A 13,116-nucleotide genomic window follows, 5' to 3' on the forward strand; every position below is an offset into this window, starting at 1 on the left:
CAGGTCCGCTCGGCAGATTAGGGGTTAATAAGTGTAGGCAGGTGTCGGCGACGTTGAGGGGGGCAGATTAGGGGTTAATAAATATAATATAGGGGTCGGCGGTGGTAGGGGCAGCAGATTAGGGGTACATAGGGATAACGTAGGTGGCGGCGCTTTGCGGTCGGAAGATTAGGGGTTAATTATTTTAAGTAGCTGGCGGCGACGTTGTGGGGGGCAAGTTAGGGGTTAATAAATGTAATACAGGGGTCGGCGGGGTTAGGGGCAGCAGATTTGGGGTACATAAGTATAACGTAGGTGGCGGTCGGCAGATTAGGGGTTAAAAAATTTTAATCGAGTGGCGGCGATGTGTGGGGAGCTCGGTTTAGGGGTACATAGGTAGTTTATGGGTGTTAGTGTACTTTAGGGTACAGTAGTTAAGAGCTTTATGAACCGGCGTTAGCCCAGAAAGCTCTTAACTACTGCTATTTTCCTGCGGCTGGAGTTTTGTCGTTAGAGCTCTAACGCTCACTTCAGAAACGACTCTAAATACCGGAGTTAGAAAGATCCCATTGAAAAGATAGGATACGCAATTGACGTAAGGGGATCTGCGGTATGGAAAAGTCGCGGCTGAAAAGTGAGCGTTAGACCCTTTAATCACTGACTCCAAATACCAGCGGGCGGCCAAAACCAGCGTTAGGAGCCTCTAACGCTGGTTTTCACGGCTAACGCCAAACTCCAAATCTAGGCCTAAAAGTGCCCCAAATGCCCTCAAAATAGAGGGCAGTATAGTTTTTTATATAAAAAAAAAAGTGCAATTTTTTTAATAAAAATAAACTGCACTAGGCAGTTTTGGGGCTTTAAAGTTGGTGGGAGTGGGGTGTTAGAAAAATAGTTCACTTACATTGCGGTCTATGGACCATAGACCGCAATGTAAATATATATGTATATGACTATATGCATATGTATTTATGTGTTGATATATGTATATACACATTAACACATAAATGTATATGTATATATATATATATTTATTTAAAAATGCTGCCCATCACTGTGCTACTTACCCACTTCGCTGCACAAGGTTCTGATGCCATCTGTGAGGAGGCTATGGAAGCGCACTCTCATTACATGTAATATCAGTACACATTAACCTGCGCTGGTATTACAAAGTGGAGCGCTAATGTGCTCCATTTGTAATCTAGTCCTAAGAAGGCAAAACATGACAACAGACTGGTTGTCCTATTAGCCAGAAAATATATTGACTTTAGATGATACCAAATAGATTAATGATTATATCAAGTTAAATTAAAGGAACATTAAAAAAAACACCGCTCCCTTTTTGGGGAAAATGGTGCTTTTTCCCATTGTCCTTAGAGAAGAAAAAAAAATCTGCAAATTCTCAAAATAAAATGTCTGGTTTAAGTGTTTTGCAGCATTTTTAAAGGCTTTTTAGCAAGAATAGGACTAGAACAGTTTCTACTAAAAAATCAAGGAATTTATTCTCCTTTTAAGATCAAAATCTAAATGAATTTAGCTATGTATAAGGGCCAAGCCTTTACTATTTTAAATTTGTCCTAAGGTATGGTACAAAATAACTGTTGTCAAGCTGATGCTGTTTCATTGTTTAAAAAGGAATCAAAAACATTACAGGGATTTACAGACCAGTAATTTTAATTTTAACATTATGAGTTGTGAAGTTAGAAGAATAGATTTCAATGTATAGTTAGAAATTTATACAAGTAATGTGCAAAAAAAAAAATACAAATCAGTATGCTTTTATGAGAAATCAATTATGCAATTTGTGTTTAATTTGTATGAAAAAAGGTTTTCTGCAGGTGGAAAGGGCTACATATTTAGTTTTACACTACTCAATCAAGTGATGTCCATGTTATTTCAATCATTCCAGTGTCAGACAGTAAGTATGTAAGCTATACTTTTGTACTTGACAATCCTTATCCGTTTAAAAAAAAAAAACTTTTAGTGCTACTGCTAGCTTGTAGCAGTAGCACTAACTACTGTTTTAACTTAATTTAAACTACTGTCCAGCTCCTCATCTACTGCCTGAAAATGTTTACTACGGTAAATGACCTGTTAATGAGTTTCTGTTAAAAAATGTATAAAATTGGCAAAATTCAGCTGAACCAAACAATCCCATAAACTAATTTTATGGTCTTGGAAGAAACATAAGGCAAAACATTTTTTTTTTATTTCTATTTTCATTGATGTACAATTACTCCAATTGTTTTGCTTTGTCTGTGCATATCTATTAATTTATTCCTAGGGCATTGGTATTAGGCACGTTTTTTTTTCTCCAATATCTTTAACAATCACCTATATGAGTGACTAGTGTGCACTGCTTATTCTGATAAGATCACATTATTTAAGGTATAAAATGTACCTGTCAAAGGGAAAGTCAACACCAAAATGTTATTGTTTAAAATGATAGATAATCTCTTTATTTACCATTCTCCAGTTTTGCATAACCAACACTGTTATATTAATATACTTTCATTATCTTTATCTAAGCTTCTGCAGATGGCCTCCTCATCTCAGATATTTTGACAGACTTGCATTTCAAGAAATTTGTGTTGACTCCACTGGAGTGAGAACAATGTTATTTATATGAAGCACATGAACAAACAATACGTAATTAGCTATTCACAGCCAGACAGTAAGATAAGAGGTGGACCTCAGAGTCTTAGAAATCAGCCTATAAGCCTACCTAGATTTAGTCTTTAAAAAAAAATACCAATAGAAAAAAGAAAATTTGTTGATAAAAGTAAACTGCATGTCCTATCTGAATCATGAAAGTTTAATTTGGAGTTTACTGTTCCTTTAACCCTCTGTCCTATTGGACATTCTCTACTACTGCGGGCTCTGTTACACTGCCTTATCCAACCATAACAGACTATCTAAATTTCATCACTAAAATGGTTTCCATTATCCTCCAGGATAAAATGTATAAACTTATAAACTTCTATCCTAACCTTCAAAGCCATCCACAACAAAAAACCCCTTTAGATTTTACACTTTATCTCCATATATTAACTTAGTAACTCAATTCTTCTTATCACCACCTCTCTCTCCCATCTTTAGGATTTCTCCTGGTCTGTATCTACTCAGTGGAACTCTCTTCCTCAGTCTGTTAGACACTCCCCCAGCATTCAAAGCTTTAAATTCTTCATCATAATCCCCGGTGGCCCATGGCCTACATTCAGCAATCACCACAAACTATTACCCGACCGTTTGTCCCTGACTACCACAGTTCTGCTTTTACTGTCTTCTAATAATTTATTGTACCGCCTGTATTGGTTGAAAAATATAACTATATATTAATATATTAATACACATTTTTGCTATAGTATGTCCAGTTTAATATGTCCAGTTTAATATGCTGGTCACAAAGTGATGGTTAATCATACAGTTGTAGTGTCAACGTCACTTTTCTATAATTCATTGATACATTATGAGAACTGTATTGTTTGACAAGGCACATCTGTTTATATATATATATATATATATATATATATATATATATATATATATATATATATATATATATATATATATATATATATATAAAATACAAATTTAAGTCAAAGGTGAGACAGTTTAATTTTTTGACAGTAAAAAAATAGGAAAGAGAATAGAAAAGAAAACTCTATCTAATGTCATACATGACTGCTATCACCTTGAGAAGCAAACTGAAAGGTATAAATTATTTTATTAAACACTGGTTTGATTGACAAACATACAGTAGCTGTTATTTTCTTTTGTATTAAATAACTCAAAAGGTTTTCAAACCTGTCCTCAGGCTTCCCTAACATGCCAGATCTTCTGGATTACCTTGGGGTAGAGCAGGAGGTTATTAAGGTTAATAATAATTTTTATTAATAAAATATTTTTTTAACCTGCACTCCAGTTTAAATATTCAGAAAATCTGGCCTGAGGATATGCTTGAAAACGCTTGTACTAGTTTGAAGGGACGCTAAAAGTCAAAAATAAACTTTCACGAATCAAATCACTTCCACTATCTAAATGTGCACCATATTTTTATTTGCACAATTTCTTAGGCACCAGCTTCTACTGAGCATGTGCAAGATTTCCAAGAATATGTGTATGTGTTTTGTGATTGGTTGATGGCTGTCACATAATGCAGTTAGGAGGAAAATAAAACTAACTTTAAAATTTCCCAAAATAAATCTACTACTCATTTGAAATTAAAACTAGATGCTTTTGCATTGTATTTTTATTATGCATATACTGATTAAACTCTTCTACTGTGATTAGTGGTCCTTTAAGGAGCACTATCCCAGAGATGTGTGTAATATGAGAATATAAAAAGACCTATAATGGAGAGTTTAAACACTAAGGTCTCTATTTTTCAAAGATTGAGTGGCCAGTCTCAATTAAGAAATCCGACTGCCTATGATCTTGGCTAGTGGCAAGCATCATGCTACCTGCATTAATCATTGCTCAAGCAGAAGCCCATTCAACGACATCCCCTTCTCTTAATTGATTAGTTACTTTCAATCACCCTGGTTGGATTAGTCCAATGTGATTTTAAGCCATCAACTCAGAGCTGACAGAGAGGTTAATGAACAGAGGTCTGAAGACTGTTGCTTCTGCACTTTTGGCTGCAAGCTTGTTCAAACAAGCTCAGTGCTTCATATTTGATACATTGGTTATCAATGGAAACTGGAGTTTCTGTGACAGGTCAGACCACTAGTGAGAAGGACATTGCATAATGTGAACCTCTATGGTCGGAGTCCAACACAAAAATCCTTGCTTGCTCTTTGGCACAAAACTCCAAGATTAAACTTTGCTATCAAACATGAAAAAAGCTTGATAAATATTGGGAGTAAATTCTTTGGTCAGATTAATGTGTTCCTCTAAAATGAGGTCCAGCATGTTTGGCGTGAAACTACCATAGTGAATGCATAGTCTCAACACTGAAGCACGGAGATGGGAGTGTGATGATATTGGGTTGCATGAGTGCAAAAGGTGTTGGGGAGATGACATTGATAGCACCATAAATGCATGTGGATATACAAAAATACTGGCTGACAAGATGACTACCAGCGCTGAGGAATCTGTTGGTGCTTTATAAATAAAGAATAATAATAATAATAATAATAATAATATCAGTCTCCAGAAGCTTTGCAGAAGAGGAATATTCCAGCATAATAATGATCCAGAATAAACACAGCCAATATCACAAAAGAGTTTCTAAAAAAAAAAAAATGAAAACCTGGCAAAGTATGCTGCTTGACTTAAATCCAATAGAACACCTTTGGGGCATTTTAAAGAAAACTGTAGAGCAACACAACCCTTCCAGAAAAGAGCAGTAAGTACTGAAAAAATGGAAAAAAAATAAAATAAAAAATTAATCTCAGTATTGAAAGGTGTACTGACTTTTCTGGCATTGAGTATACCCTATCATTAAAAAATAGTGGCAGGGGGGGCGGAGCTGGCTGCAGCTAAGATGGCTGCGTAACACCAGAGCTCTGTAAACCAGCTCCAAAGCACTGCCTTGTAAAGTCACAATTTTACCATTTAATAGCTGAAACTATGAAGGCCTGCTTGCCATCAACCTAAAGAACTGCAGGGCCAAGTCAGAGAAGACAAGTTATTCATCAGAGCTGCAGGATCACCACTGCCCTTACAACCTGCGTCGCACTCTGAAACCCTTTCTGGGCCGCAGCGCAACAGACAGCAGAAGACTCCAGCTGAAGGAGGAGAGGGTAACACAACCTCGTCCGACCCAGTAACCCCAGTTAATCTACTGTGACATGCGAGGAACTCCTCAAACTTACCCCATAAGAGACACTTAGCCCACGCGTTACCGGATCTATAAACTCGCATGCAGCGAGCCGCCATATTGCCATTTTAACAGGCGTCACTATAGACAAGTCTGAGGACGCACATGGAGAAGAGCGATTACCGCTGGGGCTATTAAATGTAATCTTATCACTCTGTCTGAGGTCCGCAACCCAGAAATACTGTGGGGAATAGAGAAGGGGAATGTAGGCCATTCAAGTTCAAACTGACTTGAGAACCTCAGGAGCGCTGAGAACAACATTCTATAAGCACCCTGCAGATTACCCATTACAGCCATTAGATGCAGCTTTATTTTTCCTCATTGGTGATACTGGGAGCTTTAACACTAATAAAGGGCAGAACTACGCTCATTGACTGCAATATTCTGCAACATCCTGTTGTTCACATATAGCAGCTACAAGTTGCAGCTTTATCTTTTTACTGGCGATACCGGGATCTTTAACTCTTCTTTTGGGCAGTATCAGACTCTCTGAGTGCTCTCTTGGGCTACTTAAATTCAGCTGAGTAACTCCATGTCCTATACCATTCATATGAAAGGGACTAACCCAGGGCTGTCATTCAATATTCTTGCCTCACTCTCATAACTGCAGCGGGGAGACTTTAACGGAACACTGGTCAAGCCTATCACAAAGTTTTAACATGAACTCTAAACGCTCAGCAAAACTTAATAAACCGCCGAAAATGGCCAGCCAAAGGGATGGCTTAGTGGAACAGTTTTTCTCCCCCACAAGTCCAAAAGCCACAATGCATGAAGAAGCCAGCAGGCCACCTATGAAAAAGGTGACAACACCACACAAAAATACAGGGGTTTCTGAAGAAAGCACCTCTGTACCAAATGCTCTCCTTTCTACACTGGTGTCCAAACAGGACATCGCAGACATCATCCGCTCCTGCATATGTGAGGAAATATCCGAAATAAAACAAGACCTGCACTCTATGGGCAACAGAGTAGAGGCATTGGAGGAATTTACTGACCATCTACTCAGGACACCACAAACCACCATACAACAATGTTATCGGATCTACACAACAAAATAGAGGACCTCGAAAACCGAAGTCGCAGAAAAAATCTTAGAATCCTGAGTCGGTGCTCCCAAAAGATTTCCCAACCTACTTCCCAGCCCTCTTTGCCCACCTTAAGAGCACGTCACCAACTACGGACATCCCCTGGCTCAGAGCCCACAGAGCCCTCAGGCCAAAACCCCCTGACACGGCACCCCCAAGGGACATCATCATGAAGTTTAAGGACTTCAGGGAAAAGGAGGAACTTTTAAACCTCTCACGCAAGAACCAGCCGGTGAAGTTTAGAGGGGTTGTCTTACAGGTTTTCCAAGATCTCTCGCAACGGACATTGCAGAGAAGAAGGGACTTTGCACCTTTAACTACACTTCTCTGCCAATAGAGAATTCTCTATAGAAGGGGATTCCCTTTCCATCTTTACATCCTGCACAGAAACAGTAAATTAATATGCAAATCTCTGGAGGACATTAGTGGCTTCTGCTCAGCTCTAGAAATTGAGCCCCCTACAGGACCGCTCTTAGAAGAACCTCAAGAACCTCCAAAGAAGAGACCAGCTAGGGTGGACCCTAGAAGCTGGCAACAGGTAGTCCCCAAGCCAAGGGTCCGAGCTATGATTAGGTCCCCTAGTTATTCGCCTGGAAATGGACCTGAGTGACTTACTTCTTCCACTCTGACCTCCCAGTTTTGAGAGACTGAAGCAACTACAAGGGTCGTGTGCTAAAGAACTGTAATTTGGTAAAGTATGTTTTTGTAAGAGTATCCTAGGTACAATTTAGCACTTCCGTTTTGTTTATTCTCTTGCTGCCTGTTATTAGTAAGAACCCCCCACTGAGTTACAGCTATTAGAGTCATACTTAAATGCAACTAAATCCAGTTGGACCCCTAAATTAAGTTCAAAGCTCAGGGTTTGTATGTTTTTCTTTGTTGATGGTTAGACAAAAGTGACTAATAGACAATAGTTAGATTTAAATCTAAACAGGTTGAGATGGAGCTGGTTATCACCTCCTCTCATATAACTATCATTGTATGTTTCTAAATGTACTAAGACATTTTTTGTTAAGATATCAATTATACTGTTTGTTTCAATGTTATTACCTGTTCATGTTGTTTATGTTACGTACTTGAGACACAGGTTTAGAGTTACACATGAATTTCTATAAGCAAATACAGACCGGCTATGAGAGATCAGGACCCAGGCCCCCTCACAAGATAATAGGTGCTACCATACTGATAAAGCATGGCCGCTAGCAACAAGGTTATTACACTAATAAGTCAGAACGCCAGAGGCCTGAACTCCACTCAGAAGCACTCTATAGCTATGCTCGATCTCTGGAGAAAGGGGGGTGACATCCTCTTCTTACAGGAGACACACTTTCTAAAATCCAAGAACCCCTAAAACTTTGGAAATTACTATGTCCAACATTTCCATAGCTCATTTGATCACAAACGGAATGGTGTGAGCATCCTTATAAGCAGACAAATTTCCTTTACTCCTATACACACCCACACTGACACAGAAGGTAGGTTTTTGTGCGTGACTGGCCTGCTGTATAGCACTCCCGTCACGTTAATCAACTTATATGCCCCAAACACGAAACAACTTCCCTTCTTTAAAAGATATTTTGCACAAATCCTAGACCATGCAATAGGGGCACTCTATATTGGAGGAGACTTCAATATACCCATCCAACCACACTTAGACACCACAAACCCCAAACACTCTATATCTAAACATGCACTTAAGCAAATGTGGAAACTTATGTACGAGCATACATTGTTTGATGTATCGAGATTCAAACACCTGATGAAAAGGGATTACACATTTTTTTCTTCCCCACATCGCTCTTATAGCAGAATTGATTACCAACTTACAAACCAAAAAGGCCTTACTTATGTCCTAGCCTCTAGCTTATCTCACACAGTGTGGTCAGACCACTCTGCTGTCCTCACACAACTTGACTGGCCCTCAGCACCAAAGAGCACTTTTGAATGGAAATTGGAGGAAAATTTACTAGACTTCCCTGACTTTAAAAATAAGATTGAGAAACTTCCCTGGAGTAATTTCAATTTAACTCCTTGCCCGAAACTGATCCTTTTGTTGTGTGGGAGGCCCACAAGTGTTATATTAGAGGGGAATTTATTAAATATCAGGCACATGTTATCCCCTCCATCTTCCTGGCCATTGATGCCGAAAAGGCTTTTGATAGATTAGATTGGCTATTTTTAATATCTACATTAGCACGTTTCGGCATAGGAGAAAAATAGGGAACATTTTTGCTTTATACCACACCCCAAGGGCCCGTATTAAATTAAATGACTCTATATCAGACCCCTTTCCCATCCTCAACGGAACGAGGCAGGGCTGCCCACTCTCCCCCTTATTGTTTGTCCTGGCCATGGAGGTTCTGGCCTCCAATGTTAAGAAAAATATGGAGATACATGGGATACAAGTAGGGGACACACAATATAAAACAACGATGTACGCGGATTATATCCTTTTCACATTAACCTCCCCTTTACAATCGCTCTGTACATTAATGCCGGTGATAGAGACATATAGTACCCTATCTAACTTTAAAATCAACATGCTAAAATCACAATATTTAGGTGTAGGGATCACAGATCAATTGGCCAACCAAATTACTGAACAATACCAGTTTACGCAAAAACACTCCTCTATTAAGTATTTGGGGATCCAAATTACCAACATATGGGACTCCCTTTATCAGCTGAATTACCAGAGCCTATTGGATTCTGTTAGAGCAGAATTAAAGGGCTGGCAGAGCAAATGTCTTTCATGGCTCGGCAGGATACAAGCGTTTAAGATGAGTATTCTACCCCGTTTTCTTTACCTGTTCCAGACGGTGCCAACACACCTTCCCCCACAATTCATCAACACTGCACAAGCATTAGTCAACACTTTTATTTGGGCACATAAGCGCCCTAGAATAGCAAAGGCTACACTTTATAGACCTCACAATAGAGGAGGACTTGGAGTACCCAATCTCCTATTTTATCAGCAAGCGGCATGCTTAACTAGAGTGATAGACTGGTACAAAATGCACAAGACAAGGAATGGGTGCATTTAGAACATGATCTAGCTGGCTCGAAAAGTCTAGAGACACAGTGCTGGATACACAGGCACCAAAGGAACATACTGCCACCCTCCCCTGCACTAGTAAGAGATAAACTACTAACATGGGATCACCTCACTAGATCTCGCAAAGGTGTATCTACAATTCCTTCACCATTAACACCCCTCTTTCATAACAAAGACTTCCCTTCCTACCATCATTTATGGGCAGAAGGTTCATATAGTATCGCAGCAGGATTACCTTGTTATTCAGTAATGGAAGGGGGCAGTATCCTGCCAAAAACCTCTTTATTAGATAAAAATATCCGATATTTTAACAGATGGTTCGAATATCTTCAATTGTCCCACTTCATCAGGTATCACAGAGACAAGGCTAACCTTACTAGGAGCCTAAGCCCTTTCAAATTACTTTGCTGGTCCACACAGTCAACGAGAGGCACACACTCAGCGATCTACAAAATTTTATTGGCTACACACTCCAAAAATCCCCCATCATACACTAGAATCTGGGAATCAGAACTGGGCTTCAGTGTCCCTTCTGAGACCTGGGACACCATTTTTCAACAAATGGGCAAAGCACCATCCTCAATGAGCATCACAGAGACAAATATGAAACTTTTAGGCAGGTGGTATCTCCACCCAAGCAGGCTAGCTAAGATTCACGGGCCTTCTCAGGCTAGCTAAGATTCACGGGCCTTCTGACCCCTTATGCTGGAGGTATTGTAAGCAGGTAGGCACATTATACCATGTCTGGTGGGATTGCCCTACACTTCAACCCTTCTGGCAAAATATACATAGAGAGATTCAGAAAGCCCTCTCACATGAGATCCCTTACGACCCTCTGATACTGTTATTTAACAAGCCTCCTAAAATTAAATGTAAATATAAGTCTACGTTATTATATATCATGATTAGTAGCGCAAAACAACTGGTTCCAAGATTATGGAAGCAGAAGGTGATTCCGTCTATAAAGGATTGGACACAGAATGTCACACTCCTCCTGTCCCTAGAAAAATACCACTATCTTAAGACTAACAGGCTCAATTTTTATTGTACAATGTCCTTATACTGGGAAACATACATTCACTCTGCTGAGGTGACCTTTCCTCATATAGATAACTCTATTACAACTCTTTCTTAACAGGATTGGCACTCAAAGCTGAGAGGGTCCCTTGGTTATGTTCTAACCCCGGTCTGATGTTATATTAGGTTATGCTGTGTCACAATAAATGATGTAACTTGACACTTTAGGATTATTATATTGCAAACCTCATTTTGCTCACTGGTATTTTATTTACCCAAGTTACATAACATATTTTTTGTGGCTATTATGACTGTTGTTTGATTTGGTATAAAAAAAACACACACAAGCTTTGTTTTCCAGAAAGCCCTTCCTAAACAGGACATTATGGACTATTACAAATCCCCAAATGGGCAATATCGCCCTAAGTTTTCTTTTAAATTGTCCGCAAGATTTACTGTGATTTTTATTATTGTCAGACTGGCTTTCATGTTTGTACATGATTTTCTTTTTATGTCAATAAAGCTTGTTTTGAAAAAAAGAAAAAAAAATAGTGGCAGACTAAATAATGCTCACGCTCAAGCATTAATTGTGCTAGAAGTAAGCTTTTTGCGTACATCAGGTTATGCTCATATCATGAGTTGAAAGTAAACTGTCTTTGTTTGCATGCTAACCTGACGAGCCCAAAGAAGCCCATTAGAATATTGTGTGCGCATTCGTGTATTCCCCCCATAGAAGTCAATGGAGAAATAAAAGTGGAAAAAAACACCCCACTCTCATGCAAACCCGATTGCATATTCTCATGTAACATGAAAATATGAATATTTCACATTCCAATGTTTTTCACATAGACAAATATGTTTTCTTTATTGTTTAACCTTCTTTTGTTAAAAAAAATAAAAAAAAATAAACAAAAATACTCTTCTTGTATGGATATCAAACAATTGCAAATACAACGCAGGTTTATCCAAAAAACAACAAAATGTGTTTGACACAAGTATTGGAACCCTCTCTTTGCTACCTCTTTTTGCCAAGGTTACAGCTCTGAGTCTTCTCCTATAAGGCCTGATGAAGTTGGAGAATACATGTCAAGGGATCTGAGACCATTCCTCTATACAGAATCTCTCCCGATCCTTCAAATTTAGAGCTCAATGATGGTGGACTGACCTCTTAAGTTCCCCCTACAGGTTTTCTATGCTGTTAAAGTCAGGGGATGGCCATTGCAAAACCTTGTCCATGATGGCATGTATCCTAACAAAATGCCCAAGTCCTCTGGCAGAAAAACAGTCCCAAAAAATTAGAGATCCACCACCATATTTAAAGGTGGGCATGAGGTACTTTTCCGTATGGCTACCTCTTTGTGAGCACAAACCCACCTCTGGTGTTTATTTCCAAAAAGTAATATTTTGGTTTCATCTGACAAAATAACACAACTTATTTAATGTTTCAGTAGTTTCTGGCAAACTGAAGATCCTTGAGTTTGCTTTTGGATGAGAGGAGAGGCTTTCTCTTGAAACCCTTCCAAACAACTTGTGGTGATGTAGGTGACGTCGGATTGTAGTTTTGCAGTTTTGGAGACTTTCCGACCCCAAGACACAACAAACTTCTGCAGTTATTCAGCTGTGATCCTTGGAGATATTTTGTCTTTCAAACCATCCTCTTCACAGTGCATTGAGACAATATAGACATACTTTTGGATGATTCATAATATTTCCAGTTGCCCTTATGGTGGAAATGGGCATTTTCAATACTTTTGCTATTTTATTATAGCCACTTCCCATTTTGTGTAGTGGCTGCACATCACAGCTATATTATTTTGTGTTACCCATTATGATGAATGGCTAAGGGAATTCGGCCTAAATGTTATATCATATGTATACCCCTGTGAAACAGGAAGTCATGGTTGAAGAATTTCCTGTTCCTAGACATCCAGGTGTACTTAATAGTGTAAATTATCAATGGGAATATATTTCAAATATATTTTCTCATATGAATTTATAGGGGTGCAAATAATTGTGGCACACATATATTTAAAAAAAAAAAAATTTGGGGGTGGGGGGATAAACCTATGTTGTATCTGCAATTGTTTAATATCCATGAGACCAGAGTATTTTTGTGTATTTTTGTAACAAAATGGTTAAACAATAAAAACATTTTTTTC

The sequence above is a fragment of the Bombina bombina genome, chromosome 1 (assembly GCF_027579735.1).
Source record: "Bombina bombina isolate aBomBom1 chromosome 1, aBomBom1.pri, whole genome shotgun sequence".
Classification (NCBI taxonomy): domain Eukaryota; kingdom Metazoa; phylum Chordata; class Amphibia; order Anura; family Bombinatoridae; genus Bombina; species Bombina bombina.